Source organism: Kogia breviceps, chromosome 5 (genome assembly GCF_026419965.1).
Source record: "Kogia breviceps isolate mKogBre1 chromosome 5, mKogBre1 haplotype 1, whole genome shotgun sequence".
Classification (NCBI taxonomy): domain Eukaryota; kingdom Metazoa; phylum Chordata; class Mammalia; order Artiodactyla; family Physeteridae; genus Kogia; species Kogia breviceps.
Window position 1 is genome coordinate 52,226,382 of NC_081314.1, and position 24,730 is coordinate 52,251,111.

General features: G+C 40.0%; 1 protein-coding gene across 1 annotated transcript in view; it reads left to right on the top strand.

The window, feature by feature from the left end:
* The window catches only part of LOC136794202 (uncharacterized), a 134,038-nt gene that overhangs the window by 44,688 nt on the left and 64,620 nt on the right, over positions 1-24,730 (top strand). The window contains exon 8 of the mRNA XM_067033496.1: positions 1,469-1,750. The gene's annotated coding sequence lies outside the window, so the exon portion shown is untranslated. The remainder of the gene's footprint in view (positions 1-1,468; positions 1,751-24,730) is intronic.

Here is a 24,730-nt window from a genome sequence, read left to right on the forward strand (position 1 = left end):
AAGGGCTCAGAGGCCCCATGGAATTTACACTAATCAAAGCAGTGCCGGCAACCAAACAATCTCTGTTTCAATACGAGAAGCAGCCAGGGGCAGAATACAAGTTACTGGTGGGTCTTGTACTTTGGACTACTCAGCAGGGCAGACATTCTTCTCCAAATATACCTTAAAGCAAAAGAAGGGACAGTGCATACCATTCTGCACCTGGCTGGAATCCAAGGGAAAAGTAAACCAAGCTGACCCGACTGGTAACAAGTCTGACTAAGTGTTTGGGTCCCAGGACTTACTCTTTTGGTGAAAGCTATTAAAAGGTGGAATGTATCTTTGGCATAATTTCAGATGTTTTATGTATTCATTCCTACTTCATTTTGTCCTAGCTTGTGATTTGTTATGTGACCTTAAACTTGATTTAAACTTGAGAAAGCTCAGATCTGGAGACTCTTTCAAAGTTTGTTTCAGGAGATGGGACTAACTAGAGTTGTAGAGTATCCACTAGCAGCAGTTTCAAATCTCAACTCTGCCAGATCTAGGTCTGGCAGGTGTAACCCTCCTACACCAAGTCCCTCATCTCTAAAATGAGGTTCCTAACATCTTCCACGGAGAGTATTACAGGTTTTTTAAAACTCATGTACTGAAGCACTTGGCACATAGTAAGGACTCAATAATGATTGTTCTGAACGTCTTTCATCCTTTTGTCTTTCTCCCTTTTAAGATGACAGAGGGCTACTAATAATGTCAGATTTTCTGTTTTTGTTGTTCTTTACTTTTCTCTCTCTGATTCTTCTTTCCTCCATCTCTGAAACTGAGCCCTATGCTTGCTATTAAATTATATCTTAGTGTCAGGAAATGAGCCTTGCCTCTAGCTATTAAAAGTGTCCTTGTGGGGCTTCCCTGGTGGCGCAGTGGTTGAGAGTCCGCCTGCCCATGCAGGGGACATGGGTTCGTGCCCCGGTCGGGGAAGATCCCACATGCCACGGAGCGGCTGGGCCCGTGAGCCATGGCCGCTGAGCCTGCGCGTCTGGAGCCTGTGCTCCGCAACGGGAGAGGCCAAAATTTCTTTTTATTATGGATCTTAATCCCTGCATTTTATGTTTTCTGAAATGGTAAAATGTCACAATGTTTTCAATGCTGCAACCAGGCAGTGATGGAGTAAAAAGGCAGAAAATGATGTTACTGGAGAATGACAAGTTAAATTTTCTTCTCTCTTTTGATCCTTTCTGGGTGTGTGGATGTATTTACTTTCTCAGTGTAAGGAAGGGAAAATATTTTCTCTCTACTGTTTTCAAGATTTAAATATATCAGGGCTCCTGAGCCTATAGAACTGATCACTGCTGAAACAAGCAGACTGAAAAGAAGTGAAAGTGTAGAGTTCACATGTGTTGTGTTTACTATGCGTGAAGCACCATTATAAGGATTGCATGAATCATCTCATTATTTTCACAAAATCTCTATCATTGTCCCTGTGTTACAGATGAGGAAGTTGAGGTGCAAATATGCTAAGATGACTCCTTGTCTCATGGAAGTGTCAGGGCCAGGATCTGAACCCAGGGAGTCTGGTGCTGAGGAGAACCTTATCTGCCTTCTAATGTATGATGTGGACACACCAGTAAGGGCTACAATCAGTCTCCATCTCCTAAAATTGTGCTACTTACCAGATGCACCGACATCAGCTGGGAGCTTATGAAAAATAACAGCACCTCAACCTCACCCCAGACCTACCAAATTTTAATCTGCATTTTAAGAAGATCCCCAGGTAAGTAGCATACATATTAAAGTTTGGGAAACACAAGCCTCAAGTATTGTTTCTGGGATCATATATATACTTTTTGTGTGATATAGGGAGGAAAACAATCAGGATTTTTAGATCTCAAAGGGATTAAGATTTAGAGACAATGCAGTTCAGTCTCTTCCTTTTTTTTTTTTTAGGAGTTTTAATTAATTTATCTATTCATTTTTGCTGTGTTGGGTCTTCGTTTCTGTGCGAGGGCTTTCTCTAGTGTGGCAAGCGGGGGCCACTCTTCATCGCGGTGCGCGGGCCTCTCACTATCGCGGCCTCTCTTGTTGCGGAGCACAGGCTCCAGACGCGCAGGCTCAGTAGTTGTGGCGCATGGGCTTAGTTGCTCCGTGGCATGTGGGATCCTCCCAGAACAGGGTTTGAACCCGTGTCCCCTGCATTAGCAGGCAGATTCTCAACCACTGCACCACCAGGGAAGCCCAATCTCTTCCTTTTATAATTGTTGAAAATGAGTTACATGGTGGTTAAATATGTATTTAAGAATAAATAAATTCTTAAGAATTCAATAAACATGTATTGAGGGTCTGTCATGTGCCAGACTATATGCCAAGTGGGCTGGGGATACAAAGACACATAAATCATATCTCCTGGGAGCCAAATGGAAGAGACAAATAAAGTGCATGAGATTTATAGGTGCTATGATACAACCATATATATATACTGTGTATAATAGAGCACAGAGGAACAAAGAGGTTGAGATGGGGATCAGGAAAGACATTATTACAGACATAGTATTGGAGCTGAGTCTTGAAAGATTAATAGGTATTAACCAAAGGCACTAGAATTTGAGCCTTTTCATTTACAACTAGGCCAATGAACATCATCATTCAGGGCCACAAGTTATTCAGAGAAAGGAGATATTTAGAGGAGTGAATCTCAAACTTGGCTTCACATAGAATTACCTGGAGAACTTTCAGAATGCCTATTCATGGCTCCACCTCCAGAGTTACTGATTTAGTTAGTCTGGGAGGAGATCTGGACATTTGTTTCTTTGTTTGTTTATGTTCTGCAGATGACTCTAGTGTCCACACAAGGCTATTATAGTTCTTTTGTGCTTGGTTTCCCTCTTTACTCTCTGGATCTTCTGACCATTTCATCTGGTTCCTGACCCAGGTTTCGGCCCTGGACTTCAGACCCACTCTTGTCATGAATTGCAACGTGTTACCTCTTGGATCCTGAACTAAGTCTGACGGTAAATGCCGTATTCATGTGACCCCCCATGAGCATGGAGTGCTTTTTCTGTAAATCACCACATGTTGGGGCCAGAGTCAGCCCACTCTCAGAGAAGTTAACATTAGAGCTGCCTGAGAACAGACCCACCCAATCTCTATAACTAGTGTGCAGCCCTACCCACAGTATAAGACGTCATAATTTTCTCCCCCAAATAAATAGAATATCAAAATATTTTCTTTTACAGTTTTTTAAATTGAAGTAACATTGGTTTAAACGTTATATGTTTCATATGTACAATATGATATTTAGACTTATGTATACACTATAGTGTGCTCACCACCAAAAGCTTAGTTTCCATCTGTCACAATATAGTTGACCCCCTTTACCCATTTCACCCTCCCCCACCATTCCCCTTCCCCTCTAGTAACCACTATATTCTCTCTGTATCTATGTATTTGGTTTTATTTTGTTTGTTCATTTATTTATTTATTTTTATATTCCTCATATGAATGAAATCATACCGCATTTGTCTTTCTCCATCTGACTTCAGCATAATACCCTCAAGGTCCATCCCTGTTGCTGCAAAAGGCAAGATTTTATCTTTATTATGGCTAAGTAGCATTGTGTGTGTGTGTGTATATGTATATATAGCACCTATCTATCTATATCCATTCAACTGTTGATGGGCACTTAGGTTGTTTCCATATCTTGGCTATTGTAAACAATGCTTCAATGAACATAGGGGTGCATATATCTTTTCAAGTTAGTGTTTTCATATTCTTTGAATAAATACCCAAAAGTGAACTAGCTGGGTCATATGGTAGTTGTATTATTAATTTTTGAGGAATCTCCATACTGTTTTCCAGAGTGGCTGAACCAATTTACATTCCCATCAACAGTGTATGAGGGCACCCTTCTCTCCACATCCTTGTCAACACTTGTTATTTCTTGACTTTTTGATAATAGCCATTCTAACGTGTGTGAAGAAATATCTCATGGTGGTTTTTATTATCACTTCCCTAATAATTAGTGATGATTAACATCTTTCCATGTGCCTGTTGGCCATCTGTATGTCTTCTTTGGAAAAATGTCTAATCAGATCCTCTGTGCATTTTTTAGTTGGGTTGTTTGAGTTCTTTATATATTTTGTATATCAACACCTTATCAGATATATGATTTGCAAAAATCTTCCATTCAGTAAGTTGTCTTTTTGTTTTGTTGATGGCTTCCTTTTCTCTGCAGAAGCTTTCTATTTTAATGTAGTCCATTTGTTTATTTTTGCTTTTGTTTCCCTTGCCTGAGGAGACATATCTAGAAAGACATTGCTAAGACCAATGTCAGAGTATACTGTCTATGCTTTCCTCTAGGAGTTTTGTGGTTTCAGGTCTTACAGTGAAGTCTTTAATCCATGTTGAGTTAATTTTTTTTTTTCGGTACGCGGGCCTCTTTCTGTTGTGGCCTCTCCTGTTGCGGAGCACAGGCTCTGGACGCGCAGGCTCAGTGGCCATGGCTCACGGGCCCAGCCGCTCCGCGGCATGTGGGATCTTCCCAGACCAGGGCACGAACCCGTGTCCCCTGCATCAGCAGGCAGACTCTCAACCACTGCACCACCAGGGAAGCCCTGAGTTAATTTTTGTGTATTGTATAAGATTGTGGTCTAGTTTTGTTCTTGTGCATGTGGCTGTCTAGTTTTCTGAACACCATTTATGGAAGAGACTGTCCTTTCTCCATTGTATGTTCTTTGCTCCCTTGTCATAAATTAATTATCCATATATGTGTGGTTCATTTCTGGGCTTTCAGTTCTGTTCCACTGATCTGTGTGTCTATTTTTCTTCCAATACCATGCTGTTTTTATTACTATAGCTTCACAGTATAATTTGAAAGCAGGAAGTGTACTTTCAGCTTTGTTCTTTATTTTAAAGATTGCTTTGGCTATTCAGAGTCTTTTATCATTCCATACAAATTTTAGGATTTTTTTGTTCTACTTCTGTGAAAAATGTTGTTGGGGTTTTAATAGGGATTGCATTGAATCTGTAGATTGCTTCAGGTAATATGGACATTTTAACAATGTTAATTATTCCAATCCATGAGCATAGAAAATCTTTCCATTTATTTGTGTCTTCTTCAGTTCCTTTCAACAGTGTCTTATAATTTTTGGTGTACAGGTGTTTCACCTCCTTGGCTAAATTTATTCTTGGTATTTTATTATTTTTGCTGTGACTATAAATGGTATTGTTTTCTTTATTTATCTTTCAGCTAGTTCATTGTTATTGTATAGAAATGCAACAGATTTTTGCAGATTGACTTTGTACCCTGAAACTTTACTGTATTAGTTTATTATTTTTAATAGTTTGTTGGTGGTGTCTTTAGGTTTTTTTCTATATGTAAAATCATGTCATCTGCTGATAGTGAGTTTTGCTTCTTCCTTTCCAATTTAGATGCATTTTATTTCTTTTTCTTGATTAATTTCTATGGCTAGGACTTCCAATACTATGTTGAGTAAAAGTGGTGAGAGTGGGCATCCTTATCTTGTTTCTGATCTTGGAGAAATAGCTTTCAGTTTTTCATTTGAGTGTGATGTTAGCTGTGGGTTTGTCATATATGGCCTTTATTAGGTTGAGATATATTTCTTCTGTACCCACTTTATTGAGAGTTTTTATCATAAGTGCATCAATGCCTCTATTGAGATGATCATAAGATTTTTATTCTTTGTTTTGTTAATGTGGTGTATCACATTAACTGATTTGTGGATATTGAACCCTGGAATAAATCCCACTTGATCATGGTGTATGATCCTTTTAATATATTGTTGTATTTAGTTTGCTAACATTTTGTTGAGGTTTTGCATCTATGTTCATCAGAGATATTGGCCTGCATTTTCTTCTTTCATGTTCTCTTTGTTTGATTTTGTTATAAATCATAAAATGAGTTAGGAAGTGTTCTCTCCTCTTCAATACTTTTGGAAGAGTTTGAAAAGAATAAGGTATTAAATCTTCTTTGAATGTTTGGTAGAATTCATCTGTAAAGGCATCTGGTTCTGAACTTCTGTTTTTTGGTAAGGTTTGGATTACTATTTCAATCTCCTAATGATTGATCTATTCAGATTTTCTATTTCTTCATGAATCAGTCATCAGAGGTTGGTTGATTATAAGAATTCATCCATTCTTCTAGGTTGTCCAATTTGTGGGCATATAGCTGTTCATAGTATTCTCTTATAATCTTTTATATTTCTGTGGTATCCTTTGTAATTTCTCCTCTTTTTTTTTGATTTTATTATCTGGGTCCCTTCTTTTCTTAGTAAGTCTAGTTTAAGCTATGACAATTTTGTTTGTTTTTTTTAAAGAACCAACTGTGAGTTTCATTGATGTTTTCTGTTTTCTTTTTAGTCTGTATTTCATTTATTTCCATTGTGATTTTTATTTTTTCCCTCCTTCTACTGACACTGGGCTTCATTTGTTCTTCTTTTTGTAGTTCCTTTAGTTTAAGGTTAGATTGTTTATTTGAGATTTTTCTTATTTCTTGAGGTTGGCCTGTTGTTATAAACTTCCCTCTAAGTACTGCTTGCTGTATCCCATAGATTTTTGGTATATCATGTTTTCATTTTTATTTGTCTTCAGGTATTTTTTTTAAATATCTCTTTTGGTTTCTTCATTGACCCAGTAGTTGTTCAATAGCATGTTGTTTAGTCTCCATGTACTTGTGTAATGTCCAGCTTTCTTCTTGTAGTTAATTTGTAGTTTCATATTATTGTGATCAGAAATGGTGCCTGATATGATATCAATCTTATTAAATTTGAGACTTGTTTTGTGTCCCAACATATGGTCTATTCTTTCCTTTTTCTTTCTTTCTTTCTTTCTCTCTCTCTCTCTCTCTCTCTCTCTCTTTCTTTCTTTCTTTCTTTCTTTCTTTCTGTGTTGGGTCTTAGTTTCTGTGCGAGGACTTTCTCTAGTTGTGGCAAGCGGGGGCCACTCTTCATTGCAGTGCGCAGGCCTCTCTTGTTACAGAGCACAGACTCCAGATGTGCAGGCTCAGTAGGTGTGGCTCACGGGCCTAGTTGCTCTGCAGCATGTGGGATCTTCCCAGACCAGGGCTTGAACCCGTGTCTCCTGCATTGGTAGGCAGATTCTCAACCACTGCGCCACCAGGGAAGTCCTATGGTCTATTCTTGAGAAAGTTTCGTGTGTGCTTGAGAAGTATGTGTGTTTTGCTCCATTTGGATGGAATGTTCTACATAAATCTATTAAGTTCATCTGGTATAATGTTTCATTTAAGGCTGCTGTTTCCTTGTTGACTTTCTGTCTGGATGATCTATTCATTGATGTAAGTGGGGTGTTAAAGTCCTCTATTATTGTGTTGCTGTCAATTTCTCCCTTTAGGTCTATTAATAATTGCTTTATGTATTTTAGTGCTCTCATGTTAGGTGTATATGTATTAGTAAATGTTATGGCTTCTTGATGGGTTGTCCCCTTTATCATTGTGTAATGTCCATTTTTGTCTCGTGTTACCTGTTTTGGTTTGACATGTATTTTTTCTGAGTATGGATATACCTGTTTTCTTCTGGCTGCCATTTGCTTGGAGTATCATCTTCTATCTCTTTACTTTGACACTATGTTTGTCTTTAGAGTTGTGATGAGTCTCCTAGAGGCAGCATATAAGTGGGTATTGCTTTTAATCAATACAGCCATTCTATGTCTTTTTTTTTTTTTTGCAATACGCGGGCCTCTTACCACTGTGGCCTCTCCCATTGCGGAGCACAGGCTCTGGATGCGCAGGCTCAGCGGCCATGGCTCATGGGCCCAGCCGCTCAGTGGCATGTGGTATCCTCCCAGACCGGGGCATGAACCCATGTCCCCTGCATCGGCAGGTAGACTCCCAGCCACTGCGCCACCAGGGAAGCCCCATTCTATGTCTTTTGATTGGTGTATTCAAGCCATTTACATTTAGGGTGATTACTGATAAATGAGGACTTAGTACTGTCATTTTATCTTTTGTTTTCTGGTTGCTCCATATCTCCATTGTTTCTTTTTCCTTGTGTTTCTGTCTGCCTTTTTAGATTAGTGGTTCTTATGATATTTTTCTCAGTTTCCTCTTTTTATGTTTTGTGTCTGTGCTCTAAATTCATGTTTTGTGGTCACCATGAGGTTTGTATAAAATATCTCATAGACAAAAATAGTCCCCTTTTCTGCAGATAGTATCATATCTTCATTTGGCAAATGGGCTCTGTCTTTTAACTCTTCCCCCTTTAAATTTTTGTCATCTCAAATTATCCCTTTTAATATTGTGCATTTGTTACCAAATTAAAGTATTTTTACTGCCTCTTTCCCTTTATCTTTTATGCTATAATTATGTGTTTAACAATCTAGTCTGATATAGAATTGCAGTTTCCTGATTCTGTCTATTTATCAACTTATTAATAGTTTTGTGTACTTTCACTTTTTCATTTCCCATAGAAAATCTCCTTTCAACATTTCTTGTAAGACAGGTCTAGTGGGGATGAACTCAGCATTTGTCTGTCTGAGAAGGCCTTTATTTCTCCTTCATATCTGAAGGATAACTGCTGGAGAGAGTATCCTTGTCTGATAGTTTTCATCTTTCAATATTTGGATATGTCATTCCACTCTCTCCTGGCATGTAGAGTCTCTGCTGAGAAATCTGCTAATGGTCTAATGGGGTTACTTTGTAGGTTACTGCCTCCCCCCCCCCACCAAACTGAAAAGTCTTTATCAATAACTTTTAACAGCTTTAATATAATATGTCTTGGAGAAGGTTATTTTTTGCTTTTAGAAAATTAGATAATGTCTTAGCTTCACGGACTTGTAAATCTAGTTAATTCACGAGGTTTGGGAAGTTTTAAACTGTTATTTCTTTAAATAAACTCTCTCTTTCTTCTCCCTCTCTTCTCCTTCAGGGATTCCCATTATCCTTCTGTTGCCTTTCGTAATGGAGTTGGATAGTTCTTGTAGAATTTCTTCACTTTAAAAAATCATAGCTCTCTCTCCTCTTTTACCTGAATCATTTCTATATTTCTATCTTCGAGCTCACTGATTCTCTTCCATATGGTCTGCTCTATTTCCAATGCTTTCTTTTTTGTTTTTTGGATTTTTTTCACATCTTCATTGGAGTATGATTGCTTTACAGTGGTGTGTTAGTTTCTGCTGTATCACAAAGTGAATCAGCTATATGTATACATATATCCCCATATGCCCTCCCTCTGGAGCCTCCCTCTCGACCTCCCTATCCCACCCCTCTAGGTGGTCACAAAGCACCGAGCTGATCTCCCTGTGCTATGCAGCTGCTTCCCACTAGCTATTTATTTTACATTTGGTAGTGTATATATGTCCATGCCACTCTCTCACTTTGTCCCAGCTTACAGTTCCCCCCTACCCATGTCCTCAAGTCCATTCTCTATGTCTGCATCTTTATTCCAGTCTGCCCCTAGGTTCTTCAAAACCTTTTTTTTTTCTTTTTTTACATTCCATATATATGTGTTAGCATGTGGTATTTGTTTTTCTCTTTCTGACTTACTTCACTCTGTACGAAAGACTCTAGGTCCATCCAACTCACTACAAATAACTCAATTTCGTTTCTTTTTATGGCTGAGTAATATTCCATTGTATATATGTGCCACATCTTCTTTATCCATTCATCTGTCAATGGACACTTAGGTTGTTTCCATGACCTGGCTATTGTAAATAGAGCTGCAATGAACATTGTGGTACATGACTCTTTTTGAATTATGGTTTTCTCAGGGTATATGCCCAGTGGTGAGATTGCTGGATCATATGGTAGTTCTATTTTTACTTTTTAAGGAACCTCCATATTGTTCTCCATAGTGGCTGTATCAATTTACATTCCCACCAACAGTGCAAGAGTGTTCCCTTTTCTCCACACCCTCACCAGCATTTATGGTTTGTAGATTTTTTGATGATGGCTATCTGACTGGTGTGAGGTGATACCTCATTGTAGTTTTGATTTGCAATTCTCTACTGATTAGTGATGTTGAACATCCTTTCATGTATTTGTCGGCAATCTGTATATCTTCTTTGGAGAAATGTCTATTTAGGTCTTCTGCCCATTTTTGGATTGGGTTATTCTTTTTTTGATATTGAGCTGCATGAGTTCCTTGTATATTTTGAAGATTAATCCTTTGTCAGTTGCTTCATTTGCAAATATTTTCTCCCATTCTGAGGGTTGTCTTTTCATCGTGTTTATTGTTTCCTTTGCTGTGCAAAAGCTTTTAAGTTTCATGAGGTCCTGTTTGTTTATTTTTGTTTTTATTTCCCTTTCTCTAGGAGGTGGGTCAAAAAGGATCTTGCTGTGATTTATGTCATAGAGTGTTCTGCCTATGTTTTCCTCTAAGAGTTTGATAGTGTCTGGCCTTACATTTAGGTCTTTAACCCATTTTGAGTTTATTTTTGTGTATGGTGTTAGTAAGTGTTCTAATTTCATTCTTTTACATGTAGCTGTCCTGTTTTCCCAGCACCACTTATTGAAGAGGCTGTCTTTTCTCCATTGTATATTCTTGCTCTTTATCAAAGATAAAGTGAGCATATGTGTGTGGGTTTATCTCTGGGCTTTCTATCCTGTTCCATTGATCTATATTTCTGTTTTTGTGCCAGTACCATACTGTCTTGATTACTGTAGCTTTGTAGTTTAGTCTGGAGTCAGGGAGCCTGATTCCTCCAGCTCTGTTTTTCTTTCTCAAGATTGCTTTGGCTATTCAGGGTCTTTTGTGTTTCCATACAAATTGTTCAGTTTTTTTGTTCTGGTTCTGTGAAAAATTCCATTGGTAGTTTGATAGGGATTGCACTGAATCTGTAGATTGCTTTGGGCAGTATAGTCATTTTCACAATGTGGATTATTCCAATCCAAGAACATGGTATATCTCTCCATCTGTTTGTATCATCTTTAATTTCTTTCATCAGTGTCTTATAGTTTTCTCCATACATGTCTTTTGTCTCCTTAGGTAAGTTTATTCCTAGATATTTTATTCTTTTTGTTGCAATGGTAAATCCTTAATTTCTCTTTCAGATTCTTCATCATTAGTGTATAGGAATGCAAGAGATTTCTGTGCATTATTTTGTACCCTGCTACTTTACCAAATTCATTGATTAGCTCTAGTAGTTTTCTGGTAGCATCTTTAGGATTCTCTATGTATAGTATCATGTCATCTGCAAACAGTGACAACTTTACTTCTTTTCCAGTTTGGATTCCTTTTACTTCTTTTTCTTCTCTGATTGCCATGGCTAGGACTTCCAAAACTATGTTGAATAATAGTGGTGAAAGCGGACATCCTTGTCTGTTTCCTGATCTTAGAGGAAATGCTTTCAGTTTTTCACCACTGAGAATGATGTTTGCTGTGGATTTGTCATATATGGCCTTTATTATGTTGAGGTGGGTTCCCTCTATGCCCACCTCCAGGAGAATTTTTATCATAAATGGGTGTTGAATTTTGTTGGTAGCTTTATCTGCATCTGTTGAGATGATCATATGGTTTTCATTCTTCAATTTGTTAATATGGTGTATCACGTTGATTGATTTGCGTATATTGAAGAATCCTTGCATTCCTGGAATAAACCCCACTTGATCATGGTGTATGATCCTTTTAATGTGCTGTTGGATTCTGTTTGCTCGTATTTTGTTGAGGATTTTTGCTTCTATGTTCATCAGTGATATTGGCCTGTAGTTTTCTTCTTTTGTGACATCTTTGTCTGGTTTTGGTATCAGGGTGATGGTGGCCTCACTATGAGTTTTGGAGTGTTCTTCCCTCTGCTATATTTTGGAAGAGTTTGAGAAGGATAGGTGTTAGTTCTTCTCTAAATGTTTGATAGAATTCACCTGTGAAACCATCTCGTCCTGGGCTTTTGTCTGTTGGAAGATTTTTAATCACAGTTTCAATTTCAGTGCTTGTGATTGGTCTGTTATTCTTTCTATTTCCTCCTGGTTCAGTCTCAGAAGGTTGTGCTTTTCTAATAATTTGTCCATTTCTTCCAGGTTGTCCATTTTATTGGCATAGAGTTGCTTGTAGTAGTCTTTTATGATGCTTTGTATTTCTGTGGTGTCAGTTGTTACTTCTCCCTTTTCATTTCTAATTCTATTGGTTTGAGTGTTTTCCTTTTTTTTCTTGATGAGTCTGGCTAATGGTTCATCAATTTTGTTTATCTTCTCAAAGAACCAGCTTTCAGTTTTATAGATCTTTGCTTTTTTTTTTTTGTTCTTCTTTCTCTGTGCTTTAGATGTAATATTAGGTTGTTTATTTGAGATATTTCTCGTTTCTTGAGGGAGGATTATATTGCTATAATTTTCCCTCTTAGAACTGCTTTTGATGCATCCCATAGCTTTTGGGTTGTTGTGTTTTCATTGTCATTTGTTTCTAGGTATTCTTTGATTTCCTCTGTGTTTTCTTCAGTGATCTCTTGGTTATTTAGTAGTGTATTGTTTAGCCTCCATGTGTTTGTATTTTTTACATTTTTTCCCTGTAACTGATATCTTGTCTCATAGCATTGTGGTCAGAAAAGATACTTGATGTGCTTTCAATTTTCTTAAATTTACCAAGGCTTGATTTGTGACCCACGATATGATCTACCCTGAAGAATGTTCCATGAGCACTTGAGAAGAAAGTGTATTCTGTTGTGTTTGGATGGAATGTCCTATAAATATCAATTAAGTCCATCTTGTTTAATGTGTCATTTAAAGCTGTGTTTCCTTATTTATTTTCATTTTAGATAATCTGTGCATTGGTGAAAGTGGGATGTTAAAGCTCCCTACTATTATTGTGTTACTGTCAATTTCCCCTTTAATGGCTGTTAGCATTTGCTTTATGTATTGAGGTGCTCCTATGTTGTGTGCGTAAATATTTACAGTTGTTATATCTTCTTGGATTGATTCCTTGATCATTATGTAGTGTCCTTCTTTGTCTCTTGTAATAGTCTTTATTTTAAAGTCTATTTTGTGTGATATGAGAATTGCTACTCCAGCTTTCTTTTGATTTCCGTATGCATGGAATATCTGTTTCCACACCTCACTTTCAGTCTGTATGTGTCCCTAGGTCTGAAGTGGGTCTCTTATAGACAGCATGTATATGGGTCTTGTTTTTGTATCCATTCAGCTAGTCTATGTCTTTTGGTTGGACCATTTAATCCATTTACATTTAAGGTAATTATCAATATGTATGTTCCTATTATGTGCTTCCAGGGCTTGATTATTTCCTTTCCCATATTAGGGAAATTTTCAACTATAATTTCCTCAAATATTTTCTCAGTCCCTTTCTTTTTCTGGGATCCCTATAATTCAAATGTTGATGCGTTTAATGTTGTCCCAGAAGTCTCTGAAACTGTCCTCAGTTCTTTTCATTCTTTTTTCTTTATTCTGCTCTGTGGTAGTTATTTCCACTATTTTAACTTCCAGGTCACTTATCCATTCTTCTGCCTCAGCTATGCTGCTATTGATTCCTTGTAGAGAATTTTTAATTTCATTTATTGTGTTCATCATTGTTTGTTTGTTCTTTAGTTCTTCTAGGTCCTTGTTAAATGTTTCTTATATTTTCTCCATTCTATTTCCAAGATTTTGGATCATCTTTACTGTCATTACTCTGAATTCTTTTTCAGGTAGTCTGCCTATTTCCCCTTCATTTGTTTGGTCTGGTGAATTTTTACCTTGCTCCTTCATCTGCTGTGTATTTCTCTGTCTTCTCATTTGGCTTAACTTTCTGTGTTTGGGGTCTCCTTTTCAGAGGCTGCAAGTTCATAGTTCCTGTTGTTTTTGCTGTCTGCCCCCAATGGGTAAGGTTGGTTCAGTGGCTTGTGTAGCCTTCCTGGTGGAGGGGACTCTTGCCTTTGTTCTTTTTTTTTTTTAACATCTTTATTAGAGTATAATTGCTTTACAATGGTGTGTTAGTTTCTGCTTTATAACAAAGTGAATCAGCTATATGTATACATATATCCCCATATTTCCTTCATCTTGCTTTCCCCTCCCACACTCCCTTGCCTGTGTTCTGATGGATGAGGCTGGATCTTATCTTCCTGGTGGGCAGGACCACATCCTGTGGTGGGTTTTGGGGTATCTATGATCTTATTATGATTTTAGGCTGCCTGTCTGCTAATGGGTGGGGTTGTGTTCCTGTCTTGCTGGTTGTTTGGCATGGGGTGTCCAGCACTGGAGCTTGCTGGATGTTGAGTGGAGCTGGGTCTTAGCATTGAGACGGAGATCTCTGGTAGGGCTCTCGACGACTGATATTTCAAGGGGCTGGGAGGTCTCTGGTGGACCAATGTCCTGAACTCGGCTCTCCCTCCTCAGATGCTCAGGCCTGACACCCGGCCAGAGCACCGAGACCCTGTCAGCCACATGGAGCAGTACGTGGGGAGTTTCTTGCCTTTTGGGAAATCTGCAGTCTTCTGCCAGCATCCAGTAGGTGTTCTGTAGGAGCTGTTCCACATGTAGATGTATATTTGATGTATTTGTGGGGAGGAAGGTGATCTCCACGTCTTACTCTTCCACCGTCTTGAAGGTCCTCTCTCCAATGCTTTCTAATGCTTTCTTCATCTCATTTATTGGGTTCTTCTGCTCCAGAAATTCTGTTGTTTTTTTTTTAAGAGTTCATTCTGGTAAAATGTTCCTTCTGTGCATTAATTTTACTCCTGAGCTCACTGAACTGCCTTTCTTAATTTTCTTGTAGCTCACTGAGTTTCTTCATGACAGCTATTGTTAATTTTCTTTCAGTCACATTGCAATATTCTGTGACTTTAAGTTTGATTTCTGGAGAATTGTCATTTTCTTTTTGTGATAACTGAGTTACCGTGGTTTTTCATGGTGCTTGATGAGTTGTTCCTCAATTGGTACATTTGAAACAGCAAACACCTTTCTTATTTAGATAAAGTTTTTAAAATTTTGATTCTAACAACTCAACTGGTTGGTAATTAAAACCTTTCTTTTGATTTTCAGCAGGTGGCATTATAGCACAAGGTGTTGATTTATCTTACCTGAACTGCCTCTGGCTATATTAGAGAACTGGCACTTTCCACCTTCCACTGCCTCTGCCAGAGGTGTCACTGGTGTCATCATCATCATTGCCTGTACATCTGGGTCACTGGTCCCTTGCAGCTGCTAGTGTCACTACTGTTGCTGACTTTGCAGCTGGGGACACTGGGATGGTGGGTGCTTCCACTGCACCCAGGGTCACCTAGATTGAGGGCATTGATGCCATGGCAAGGGGAGGGGAAGGGTGGGGGAAGAGTCAGGGTCACCAGTACCTCTACCACATCTGGGGTTGTTGGGTTTGTGGGTGCTGCCAGCAGTGGTGGTGGGGGGCGACTGGAGTTGAGAGTGGTACCCCAGCTGGAGGAACCAGGGTCATGGGCCCTGCTGCTTGCACTGCCCAGCTCACTGTGCTCACAGGTTGTGATGTAGCCAGGAGGCTGGAGTAGCATGTGCCTCTTCCTCTCCTGCTGCTGGGTTCTCTGGGGCTGCAGCTCATCCACTGCAGTCAGGAGGCTGGGTTTCTGGGCACTGCCTGCACTGCTTCCCCAGTCTGCCTCGTCCATGCATTTCAGTCCACCCACCTTCAGGTGTACAGATGTGCGGATCTCTCTGGTGTCCTGGTAGGCTGGGAAGAGGAATCCCTGTTGAATTCTGGATCCTTCACATGTTGTAGATTGAAGAGGAGAGGGATAAAAAGAGCTTTTCATGCCACCATGGTGCTGACTGATATCAGTCTCTTTATGGTTTTGATGAGCCTGATTTCCAAACTAATGACACCTGGATTCAGTGAGGGAGGAGTCAAAAATCTTTGTAGATGAAGCAAAAGTTGGACACCTTTTACTGATATACTATGAACCAACTACAAAACAGAGAGTGCATGTTTCCCAAAGCGTGGCCTGTGGGCCACCCACATCAGAAGTACCTGGGGAAGCTAAATACAATTTAGTTTCTGGCTCCTTCTCTAATCTTTTTGGATAAGAATCTCTAGAGACAGTCCCCAGAGTTTAACACTCACCAGTGTAATTCTGACAGGCATCAGGTGGGAGAGTAACTGAATAAGTGTGTTATTTTATATGAAGTCATTTTAGTAATCTGGCAAGTTTCTGTTTTTCATTATTCTTCACTGATTCTTATTTCAATTATATCCAAAAGAAAATGTGTCATAAGCAGTCAACAGAACACTATAAATAACCACAGAACAGGAAGTGCATTTCAAATATTTGAACAGGCAAATATGTTGCTTATTTTTGTATTGGGATAATTTTAAAAGGTATGGTGTGGCAAGGCTCCTGAAGAGGTAAGGAGTATTCATCTTTTTAATGTCTGGAGCACGTATTTGTTGATGTGATTTCATTTTAAATCAGTGATTTTGCTGACCAAGAGTACCCAACCGAACTGGCAACAAGGAGAGAAAGTGGCACAGTGCCCAGGAATCATTAATGTTAAAAGGTTTGAAAGATGCTACTAATGGGCAATGCTGGTGAGAAGTTCTGCTTTAAATGCAGAGATTTGTAGAGAGTATAAAAGATGTGCTCCCCTGCGTGCTTGTAAGGTTGGGGAGCAGCTAATGAAATTAGACAACTTGGTTGGAGTCAGGTGAAGTAGGGGAAAAGGTTTCCTACTACCTTTACTATTTCTCTTACTTAATCTTCCCCTTTCTCTCATTCAAATTTTCACCACCACTCTTCATTTTTGCTGCTTAAATTTGGACTCTGTTATAACTACTCTGGATTATTGCCAAAACCTCCTAACTGATCTCCTTGTCTTCATTCTCTTTCTTCTACGTGCTGCCAGAATCCCCTTCCTAAAATTAGATCTCTTTCACTTTTTAAAAAATCTCTTTCACTTTTGAGCTTAAAATCTTGGCAATGAGTAGTTTCTCACTGCCTACAGAGTCAAGTCCAAAGTCCTCTCCATCCCAGTGAAGACACCCTGGCTCCTGCCAACCATTCCCCTCCTTGACTTGAGTCATTCACTTTATGCTGTTTGCAGCCATGTTTTGTCACATTGATTGTAGTTCACTGAGCCATTTGTGAGCGTTCAGCTCTATTTCTTCCTCATAAACAAGAGATAAGCAATGAACAAATCAAACCTCTTGAAAGTATGCATTTCTGGCCAAGGCCTTTAGAGGTCAAAAATGTAATATTTTTCCTCCCAACGTCAGCTTATGAGCTCCCAAATTACATTAGTGCTCTTGGGAGAGAGAACACATTATCTTGATCCCAAGGATTTTCACCTTAGTCCATGGAATTTCTCCTGGGAAGTTCCTCTTATCTTTATATGAGCTGGTGACATCTAATGACAGGTCTTTTAGCAATGGAGGATTTTCCCGGACACTTTGGCGCTCAAATCCCTTTCCCATTATCCAGGATGCCCTATGCCCCACATATCAGCTGGAGGAAAGGTGAAGCTCCTGAGACAAAGGGAAAGGGCTCTTACATGGTGTGAGTTATAGATAAGGAACCTGGAAGAAGGGAATCTAACCTTATTTAATCTTGCAGGAGTTCTTACTCCAGGCTCCTCAATCTGCCTAGATTGGGAGTCTAGGGTACTTAGAATAGTCAATTAGAAGACAGGGGAACTTTAATATTCTCTATCCAGTTTGCTAAAGATATACCTGATTTAAATATTAATGAGACACAAAGCTAATAATGCTGCTCAATTCCTTTTCTCCTTTTCTTCAAAAAATCCCCTGCTGTCTGCAAATGCTTAGATGCTTACTTTTCAAAAAGATTCTTAGATGCTTAAGGCAAAGTATTCTTTCTGTCTCCCTAAAAGAAATTCTTTTATAAGGTTGCGTGACTTAAAAAATTATATGGTAATCTTTAGGGGCTTCGTGTGTTTGTAAAACAGACAGAGTCAGGCCAAGCCCAGAATATGATTTGAAAGCAATTGTAAAATAGTGCCCTTATTTAAGGACAGCCTGTCTTTCCTTCCTCCCTCCCTTCCTACCTTCTTTCCTTCCTTCCTTCCCATCCTTCCCATCCTTCCTTCCTTCTTTCTCTCCTCCCTTTTCCCCTTCCTCCCTTCCTTTCTTTCTTCTCTTTTTCACTTCCTTTTTCTCTTCTTTCTTTCTCTTTCACTTCTGCCTTTTCTATTTCTCTCTCTCATTTTTTTCCCTTTTTCTCTCTCTTTTGTTTTTGATTCCATCCACTTATTGAACAGTACAAAAGGCCAGGATATGCATGAGATAGAGAAATATGAAAAAAAATCCACTACTGCCTTTAGTGACCACAAAATCTAGTGTTGGGAGAAACATACAGGTATGCAATTAACAAGGATGTTTGGGGTTAAGCTGATGTTTTTTAAGGCAAGGAAGGCTTTTTCTCCAATTCAATGACTTATTTATTCATTTATGGTACTAGATTATTCTCATGGTACTGAGAACTGTAGCTTCTTTTTGCTATAGCATGAGGACCGAGTTGGAGAGTGCTGATAAATAAATAGGCTGGAAAGGGAAGCAAGAGCAGATGATAATAGCCTTACAGTTCATGATAAAGGATTTGGCATTTGTCTTGAAGTCTGTGAGAAGCCACTACTAAAGGACTTGAAGCAAGGGAATGAGATGATCATATCATTAGAAAAAATGTTACCTGGTAATAGCGAGAATAGCCAGGTAGTGGGGAGAGGGTAGGGCATTAGATAGAGGTAAGGAGACATTTTAGGAGTATGTCACCATCATCTAGACAGTGATAAAGGCATTAAACTCAGTCAGTGGAACTTGAACCTTTAGAGAAGACATGAGGTTTTAACCCACAGAAGAAATGTGGGTGAGTGACAGAAACAGAGGAGTTCCAGAAGGCACCCAGGTCTTGAACACAGTATCATTAACACAGTTTCAGATCACAGGAGGAGAAGGCCTAGGGCTGGGGTGGAGGGAACGTGATTCGGGGTTCAATTAGAAGCCTCTAACATATATTTAGGGGGGAAATGGCTTAGTAACTCAGATGAGAGATTGATAAAAGATGTAGCTTTGGAAGTTGGAGGTCTGTAGGTGGTGGCTGAGACCATGGGGTTGGGTACAATCACTCAAGAATTGGGAGGAAGAGAGTAGGATAGAGAGAAAAGACCAGAGTCTTTGAAAACACTAATACTTAGGGAAATAAGAGATGGCAACTCAGGAGTCTGAGATTAAATGACCCGGGAGGTAGAAAGAGGGACTAAAGCAAGTGATTTCATGGGAGCCAACGAAGAAAAGTTTCAAGAAAAGATAAATAAAGCCAGCATTGAATATTGTAGAGAATTCAAGAATAAAGGCCCCAGACAACATTAACTGAATTAGGCAACAAGGTGGTCATCAGAGACCTCAGTGAGAAAGGTTTCCATAGATTGGGGTGGTGGTGGAACACAAAATTGGTTGAGGAGAGAAGGGATGGTGGCCATTGGAAAGCTGGGCCAAAGCTAATGGGGGCTACAACATAGTGACACGAAAAACTAAGCTGATGGCAGAAAGGCTGTGAATCAGGTTCCTTGCTGGGGTGAGGGTGGCATTCTGTGGAGGCCCAGGAGCAGGAACTAAAGGGAACAAAGATGTGTCAGTGCTGAGCCACCACAGGAACAGACAGAAGCGGCTGGCCAAGCTGGGATCGATCAGCGCCCACCTGCCTGGGGGCACTCAGGCTCTGGAGACTGAGCTTACGTTCTCTTCTTCTGCGACCCAACTCCAGCACTGAAGAAGGAGGAGAAGCAGGAAAACATGCCCTGGGCCTCTCTGTCTGTTCACTTCACTGTAGTCCTCACATCGAGCCCTCTTTCCTTCCCCTAACACCCCCTCCATCGAAAGACTGTCCCTGCTTAGCCAATCCCACTAGCAATACTCAAAGAAGAAAGAAAGATGTGAGCTCATTTATGGAGGAGGATTCATATTAGATTCTACTCCGGGACACATTTTTATTAGTTTGTGCTACTGAGTCAAGAGATTTTTTTAAAATTTCTTGTTTAATTATTTCTGGAGGGATTGGAAAGACTTGAGGATGTCTAGATACAAAAAAAGACAAAGTCCAGAGAGAGAAGATGATTCTGGAGAGAAACAAGCTCTGAAGAGGTGAGAGGTGTCACACACAGAGCAGTGGTGAAGCCAAGGAGAGCCCTATCCGCTGAGGTGGGAGGCTCCAAGGTGCAGTCAGGAACTTGACTTCCTGTTCACTGGCCTCTAGTTGTCCAGGGCAGGAGACTCATCTTGGGCCTGGGTTGTGTTCAGGGCTGGGCTGAGGCATGCCTAGGAACGATGGGTAAATTCGGGAACAGACTCTGGAGCAGACAGTTATATGAGTCAGTTTCCAGAAGAGTTTTGTATTTAGTGAAATGATGAGGAAGAAGTTTTATTCACCCCAGGTGGGTGTGGGGGAGGGGAGAGTAAAGGTGGGAATGGGAAAAGAGAAAAGGCATTCACTTCCAGCTCCTCTGTTTTTTAGCAGCAAGCTGAAGGAGCTCTTTTTCTTGAGATGTGGAGGCACCAGCTGGCACCAGCTGACAGTGTTAGTTGGACACAGCCTTACTTGGCACCTAGAGGAACCCTGCCGGCACTTTGGTTCCTGGCCCTGCAATGACAGAAGCCTTGGGACCAAAGGGGTTCATGGAACACATGGAGATGCTCAGAAGATGCCAGTTTGAGATGCTTATTGGCCCCTACAGGTCTCTGTATCTCTCAGTTTGGGGTGGACACTCCATGCGGTTGTCCAGGAAATCATGGGGCTGAAGTCCTGAGGGAGCCGATAAAAGCAAGGGCTATCTTAATGCAGGTTACGTTTTCATGAAGAGAGAGGCTAGGCCATGCCCGGGAGAGGTGAGGTGTGGGTCTTGAGGAGAGGAGGGAAAATTAATGGGGAATAGGACACAGCTCTGTCTGGGGCTCATGAAATATTGCTGAACAGTGCAGAGGGCCTGGCTGGGGATGGTGAGAAGAGTTCGTAGCGCTGTCATATATCTGATTTTCTTCAGCGTTTAGTAGCTTAAACATGAGAATGTAAAAAGCAGACAGCCAGATTAATCCAGGCTGTCCAAAAAGAAATAATGTCCAAAAAGAAAGTAGAGGGACAAGTTTACAATAAGATTCTAAAAACTTCCCAGAAAGACTTGGTGGGGGGAGGTCATCTAGAATTCCCATGGGCCGAACAGGAGAACACAGGTGGTTGGAGAAGCAGAAAACCCTGTTCTCTAAAAGTTATTGAGGCTGGTGTGGCCTGGGGGAAATCTTTGTTACACTTCCAGTAAGGCAGCCTACAATCGAATTAGCATTTTTGGCAAACACATCACACCTTGGGCTTATATTAAGCTTACAGTCGACCAAAATCCCTAAATCTTTCACACGTGCTGCTCCTAAGTCATGTTTCTGCCATGTTGTACTTGTGAAATTAATTACCGTTTTGGGCCTAAAAGCAGGGCTTTACAATTATGGCTATTAAATTTAATCTTGTTAGATTTAGGCCATGGTATCAACTTTCAGAGAATATTTTACATACTGATTCAGGTTTTCACACATTTCCCCTATAACTTTCAATAAGACAGAACCCAGAGGAATTCCTTATGCACATTCAAAAGTGACAGATTTACCCTATGTGTTGTTTTTTAGTTCACATCTTCATTTTGTCTAAAAGGGACTTGGTCGTATTTCTTCCTAACATCATAATTTGCCAAACTGCATCGGTTAGGATGTTTTTGCCTGCAAGGGTGAAACTCTGATTCAGCCTGGAATAAACAAGAAGAACATTTATTAGTGCACAGAGGTAGGGAGGACTCTAGGCACAGCACAGCCAGGGCTGAGACTCTGTTCTGCTGTTTGTAGTTTACCTTCTCCCATGTGTTGTCCTCAGGCCAGTTTCCTTTGTGGATATACGCTGGATGCCAACAGCAGTGGGAAGAGTGTGCTTCCCTGTTTGTGTCCAGAGGGAGGGTGGAAAGGGGAGAAAGGGTGAATAGAAGACTATTCTTTCAGTTTGACTAGGACAACCTCCTATGCGACCTTTAGAGCGACCAGCAATCCTGATGTGCTTGGGAGTGAGGGGTATCCCAGGATATGGGACTTTTGATGCTAAAACCAGGAAGATCCTAGGCTAGCGGGGACATCTGGTCACCCTAGCCCCTACACCTAGACCGGTAACCATTACCAGGATAAAACCTGATTCTGATTGTCTTAATCCATTGGCAAAAGGAAGGGCACTCATGGTCGGTTTGCGCACACGTTTCTGAAGTGTGCCTCTGGTCTATCAGATTCCACTGGGGGCAGATTCCTTGGCACCAAAACTACTGAATCAGAATCTCTAGGCATGGAAATGGGAAATTAATTTTTATCAAGCACTGCAGATGGTGGTCTTACACACCAGTGCTTAGCGAAACACTGGTTTAGACCTAATAGTGCTTATCCCTGAAGCTTCGGTCAACACCCAAAACGGCATGACTGTTATGCAGTGGGGCAGGGCTGGGGAGGATGCTGGGGAATCATACCCCCACACACACACACACACCGACTCTAGTTCCCTGGTTTTCCTGTCAAGTAATCCTGTTTTCCAGAAGGGAAGGAAGTTGCTTTGGGATTACTTGCTCTTAGAGAAACCATCCTTCTTCCTGGTAATGCCCAAGGGCATTAGTAAGACTTCCCTCACGAAGTGTTCACAAACCATGCTTGAGAGTCACTCTTACTTTTTTCTTGGAATCAGTATAAAACTCTCAAGTGGCTAGCTTGCATAATCCATGACTTTAAAAAAATTTTTGACAGTCAGAATAGTATTTCCTGTGTTCAGTCCTTGGGGAAGAGGCCTACATTTGAGGTTAAAGTTTGAGCTCTGGTCAGGAAACAAAACAAAGAATCTGAGCCCTTCCTTTGCATATATTGATTTTGCATATATTTTTTAACTTCCTAAAACTTATCATCAGCAAAATTGAATAATTATTGAACTTACCTCATTGGGCTGTAGAATTAAATGAGATAATGTTTATAAAGTTGGAGCACAGTGCTTGTCTCATTAAGCAGTGAGTAAATTATGATCATTAATATCCTGCCTCCTCATTCTTTCGTTGTTTGAGATATTCTGAGTAGGACCAGGCACAATGCTTGTCACTAGAGAACACAAAAATAAGGAGCAGTCCCTCCTATCAGGGAACTCACAGTATTGACATTATAATATAATGACACTGTAGTAGATTTATATGCCAGATACCAGGACGGAACAGAGGAAGAAATGATCAATTGAGGGGATGTTGAAGAATGATCAGGAGTTTTCTAAATAAATATGGGAGAAGAAGGAAAGAGGACATTCCGGAGAAAGGATGTAATGTGAGCATTAATAAAAGCAAGGACATGAAAGAGTTGGGCCCCTTTGTGAATGTAAGTTGTTTTGAAGGCTGGAATGTAGGGTTCAGGTCAGGAGCAGTGGTAGATGATATGGAAGCAAGGGCTGACTCGGGGCTTTGGGCTTTTATTCTAGGGATAGAACAGGGTTTTAAACAGAGGAGTTAGCTGCATGATCACACTTATGTTTTGGAAAGACCAATCTGGGATCAGTGGATAAGGAGTTGGAGGGTGGTGAGGCAGAGACATTTAAGAGCATGCAGCATTACTCCTAGTGAGACTGGATGAATATTAAACCAAGAGAAAGATATTAGGAACAGAGTGGAAAGGATGAAAAGAAGAGATGTAGGGTAGATACAAATAACGGAACTGGCTGATTGATTAGGTATGAGGTGGGGAAAAGGAAGATTTGAGGGGAATTCCTAAGTTTCTGTCTTGCATGGATGATGATGTCATTACCCAGAAAGAACTTACAGAGGGCGATGGCGGTAGAGTCAAGCTTTGAGCCTATTGAATTTTAGTTCCACGGGAGACATCCAGGTGGAGATGTACTAGGTTGTCTGTTTCTGGGGAGTAAGTTCTGGGATTGAGAGATGGCCCGAGTCAGCAGGGAATGGCCTTCAGGCATTGGAATCTGTGGGTGACAAAAATTGCCTGGGATGATGCCTCAGCAGAGTGTGTAGATTAGAATGAGGACAAGAATCCTCAGAAACTACAAGATTGTACAAAGCTCATTGACGATTAAGTGATATAACCTGTATGTTCTACCAGGGTCCAGGCCAGAAGAATTCAACATATTTAAGCTTTATTTTTTTCTCTCTGCTCTTTCCCAGATTTTTCACTGATCTTTCTAGTCCTTCATTTATTCCCCTTCAAGTAACTGAGATTTTTCTCTCAGTTTTGTTTTTCAGAGGGTAAAAATATAATGTTCAAAAAATTTTAATTACATTTCAAGAAGCTTGTTTTCTAATTAGGATTGTCTAGTTTCTTTGGAATTTCTCATAACTGTTTTCTTATGTTCTTGTCCAAAATTCAAACAGTTCTAAATAGAAAACTTTAAAAAATTAAGTTAAAATAGAATATTACTTCTGATGAAGAAATAGGGATGCGGAGCTTAAAAGTGAGACAGATAAATACATGCAGAAGGGAGAAAAATACTACAAAATCTATGTGCAAAGAACATTTTTAAGAAAGTGAAATGGACGTGTTTACTGCATCTGCTCTGGTATTTAAACCAGCTGAAGCTAAATTCTTCAGTCTTTCCCCTCAACAGTTAGAGAGGCAGCCTGGGAAAGATTAAAGGGAAAAAAACCCACTAGTTTTGCAGAAGAAGAAAATGTACAAGTCTAGCGAAGTAAAAGACATTGGCCAACTGCAAACAAGAAACCATGGGTCACTGGGGAGAAAGACCCCCGTAGCCACCAGGAAAGAAAGAACTCCAGATAATGGACGCCACCTAGTGGGAAACTGGAGGATTCGGAGAAAATGAACCACAACAGGAT